Here is a 4561-nt window from a genome sequence, read left to right as displayed (position 1 = left end):
CCCAAATCTGTGATTTATCTGAAAATATAAAAAACAGACCAGTGATATGTCTATAATGTTAAAGACCATATAACTCCTATGAAAAAAAGCGAATCAAACTTTGATTCTGCTTTTTTCATAGGAGTTATATGGTCTTTAACATTATAGACCTATCACTGGTCTCTTTTTTTTTTATACAACAGAAGCAGTACCGCCGGCAACCACTGGGTGGCGCATGGATACACACTACAGTTGTACAGATCTGCACGAGAAGCCCAGGCATCCATCCTTCGGCGCAGGCTGCTGACGTCGGTTCCGATATCGGTGCCATTTGCGTTACACGCTGGTTATGTGGAAACGGCTGTGAAATAGAAGATCCGCGGGTTATCCCACGGGGAGAATCGAGATCGCGATTTTCTCTGCGATTAATCGTGCAGCTCTGATAACTAGACTGATATTTAACATAGGAGTCTATGGAAGGGGTGCCTGGCTTTGAAAAATCGGTGCTCCCCCCAGCCTTGGGTCCCGCAGACAACAAACTTAACACACTTATAGAGGAGAAATGGGGCTACATGCGTGCCAAGTTTCGGGTTCAGGGGACCTACGACCGGCCAGTACCGGGTCCCCAAACTCATCAGAGAAATTACTGTTTAACATGGGAGTCTATGGAAGGGGTGCCTGGCTTTGAAAAATGGGGGCTCCCCGGTCAAAAAACTTTGCACACCGGCCGGTACCGGGTCCCCAAATCCGGGAGATCAGGCTCAACAAGGTGACTCGAGTATAAGCCGAGGGGGGCATTTTCAGCACAAAAAATGTGCTCAAAAACTCGGCATACGGTAATTGGTGGTGGGGGGGGGGGGGTTAAAGGTTAGTAAAAGCTTCTCCAGCCAAAATGTTTACTTTGCTCAACCACCTCAATAATGGGCACTTTCGCCCCCTTCCTTCCCAGACCAAGTTTCAGCTTTCAGCGCTCTCGCACTTTCAATGACAATTGCGCGGTCATGCAACACTGTACCCAAATGAAATTTTTTATCATTTTGTTCACACAAATAAGTTTTCTTTTGGTGGGATTTATTCACGGCTTTGTTTTTTATTTTTTGTGATGTAAGAGAAAAAAAAAGAGTGGAAAAACGATTTCTTTATTCTATTTTAAAAGAAATCCAATAAAATTTAATGTTGTCATAAATTTAAGCCAAAATGTATTCTACTACATGGTTTTTGGTAAAAAAAAAAAAAATCCTGTTTGAGTAATTGGTTCGTGTGATCAGACAGATGTGCGCAGATGATCACGGACGTGTGCAAATTATCATTGGGACATGTGATTTTACTGTTACATATGTGGGGGACAGGTGTGTTTTTTTTTTACATTGTGGGGACACTAGACTGGTGATCAGTGAGTAAAAAGAACGCTCATACTCACTGATCACCAGCCGGCTGCAGCGATCCGCTCTCCGCACCGACTCCTGTGTGAGGAGAGCCGATCGCCTAGCAACCGGCTCTCTGTTTACATCACGGCTGTGATTGGATACGGCCGCCGTGATCAGGAGGGCCAATCACAGAGCCCTCCTGCCAATCTGAGATGCGACGTGTCCGGTGACACGAGTGCAATGGGATTGCGCCGCTGCGTGGGAACACACGCGATTCCCCCTCCTTCTGAATGACGTCCACTCAGGAGAGAGCGCCCACCCGGCCCTATATATACAGTGGCCAGGTGGGAAGTAGTTAAAGTGGAGTTCCACCCAAAAGTGGAACTTCTTTTAGGAAAGCTCTCCCCAGATAACTGTCTAATACAGGTATTTTGCTCCCACTTCCAGGCATAGATACCCGAGCCACCCGTACTCTATACTGTAGCAACCTGCATACTAACAAAATCTAATTTGTTCTTTGCCTGGGCCCTTTAGCTGCAAGCCAGTTCTGGAGTCATGAAATTGCTGTTAGAACTATAAATTCTGCAGCAAAGCCTTAAAACTGAGACATTTGTCCATGGCTTGTCTGAACTTCACACGTTGAGCCCAGGCACAGGGAGACAAAGAAAATAAACCCCGCTCCCTTCTATGCTACTTCTAATATATCAAACTCCCCCTGAGCGCCCTACACACAAACGCTCCAAACTGTTCTGTAAAATAACGGGAAGGTCCCCTCTTTCTGCAGCTTAAAGAGGAGTTCCACCTAAAAATGGAACTTCCTCTTAACCCACTCCTCGCCCCCTTACATGCCACATTTGGCATGTAATTTTTTTGGGGGGGGAGTGGGGGCTTCAGGAGAAGGAGACTTCCTGTCCCACTTCCTCCTTCTGCCGAGGGGCTGGAAAGGCGATTAGCTTAATCGCCTTTTCACAGCCCCTCCCTGTAGGCGAGCGCCTGTCCAATCGGACGACGACGCTCGCGCACTGCCGCTCGGCCGTGATGCCAAAAGCTGTCACTGCCCACACTAGGAATGAAGACGCCGGCCAGCGAGGGGGGGGCGGGGAGCGGAGCCCCGGCCGTCGCGTCGCTGGAGCCGTGGAGCAGGTAAGTGTCAGTTTATTAAAAGCCAGCAGCTACACTTTTTGTAGCTGCTGACTTTTAATAAACTTAAAAAAAGGGTGGAAAACCCCTTTAAAGCGAAGGAACCCCCCCCCCCCTTGAATATTTTTTTTTTTAAAAAGTCAGCAGCTACAAATACTGCAGCTGCTGACTTTAAAAAAAATTAACACTTACCTGTCCAGCGCGCCCGCAAAATGGGCAGACGAGCAATCGCTCGGTCCTCGGATGCTGCCGCCATGCTCAGTGAGGGAATCGGGAAGTGAAGCCTTGCAGCTTCACTGCCCGGTTCCCTACTGCGCATGCGTGAGTGCCCGGCGCGCCGTCACTGGTCCCCGCTCTCCTGGGAACACTGTTTTCCAGAAGACAGCGTGGGGGGGGGGGGGTGGTTCGTGACGCGAAGGGGCATGACTCCTGCGGGAGACATTATCCGGAAGTGGTGCAAATACCTGTTTTAGACAGGTATCTGCACCCCCCCCCCCCCAAGGTGTCAAATGTGGGAGGGGGGGGAGGGTTCCGAAAAGAGGAAGTTCCACTTTTGGGTGGAACTCCGCTTTAAAGGGGTTGTAAAGGTACAATTTTATTTTTATTTTTCCTAAATAGCTTCCTTTACCTTAGTGCAGTCCTCCTTCACTTACCTCATCCTTCCATTTTGCTTTTAAATGTCCTTATTTCTTCTGAGAAATCCTCACTTCCTGTTCTTCTGTCTGTAACTCCACACAGTAATGCGAGGCTTTCTCCCTGGTGTGGAGTGTCGTGCTCGCCCCCTCCCTTGGACTACAGGAGAGTCAGGACGCTCTCTACGTTACAGATAAAGGAGCTGTGTGTTAGTGGGCGTCCTGACTCTGCTGTAGTCCAAGGGAGGGGGCGAGCACGACACTCCACACCAGGGAGAAAGCCTTGCATTACTGTGTGGAGTTACAGACAGAAGAACAGGAAGTGAAGATTTCTCAGAAGAAATAAGGACATTTAAAAGCAAAATGGAAGGATGAGGTAAGTGAAGGAGGACTGCACTAAGGTAAAGGAAGCTATTTGGGGGGGGGGGAGAATTGTACCTTTACAACCCCTTTTTAATTTAATTTTCTGGTATAAAAGTTGAACCCAAAGTCCTCCTACTGGTGGAATTGGGTATTACACTGGGATGGTCTGGCACTGATGTAAGGTGCATGTGTTTTATTCTAGAAGTATAGGGCCAGATTCTCAAAAGCGATACGACAGTTATCTCCAGATACACCGTCGTATCTCTGTTTCTGAGCCCGGGTATCTATGCAAGTGATTCTTAGAATCATTTACGCATAGATACGGCGTACATCCGACTGGCGTAAGTCACTTACACCGTCGGATCTTAGATGTAATTCCACGCTGGCCACTAGATGGCGTTTACAACGATTTCTCATTTGTCTATGCAAATGAGCCTGATACGCCGATTTTGCGCCGCCTCGTCGTCGTTTACGTAAGCGTAAACTTACCCCTGCTATATGAGGGGTAAGTTTACGAAGGTCCGTCGTATGGCGTCGGGACAGCGTTGTCTTTTTCCGTCGTTTTACTAAGTTGTTCGCGAATAGGGCTTGACGTAAATGACGCTCGCGTCGGCTTCATTGACATTTTTCGTCGTGAGCTGGAGCATGCGCACTGGGCTATTTTTACGGCCGGCGCATGCGCAGTTCGATCGGCGCGGGGGCGCGCTTAATTTAAGTACAAGCCGCCCCCTTTGAATTACGCGGCCTTACGCCGGGCCATTTACATTACGCCGCTGCAAATTACGGAGCAAGTGCTTTGAGAATACGGCACTTGCTCCAGTAAATTGCGGCGGCGTGGTGTAAATGGCTTAAGCTACGCCGCCGCGGATTCTACGAGAATCTGGCCCTGTGTCTGTAAAAAGAGGCACGATCAGGGGTTCACTATTTATTGCATGGGGGGGGTGAGGCCTGTAATCCTTCCAGATTATACAATCTGAGCCTATTTTGTTGAGATTTTTTTTTCTGATGGGAAATAACAAAAAATATATACTTTAAAAAATAAATACATTCATACAAGCTATAGCAGGTATCTAGGAGAAG

This window comes from Rana temporaria, chromosome 8 (genome assembly GCF_905171775.1).
Source record: "Rana temporaria chromosome 8, aRanTem1.1, whole genome shotgun sequence".
Taxonomy (NCBI): domain Eukaryota; kingdom Metazoa; phylum Chordata; class Amphibia; order Anura; family Ranidae; genus Rana; species Rana temporaria.
This window is presented reverse-complemented; position numbering follows the sequence as displayed.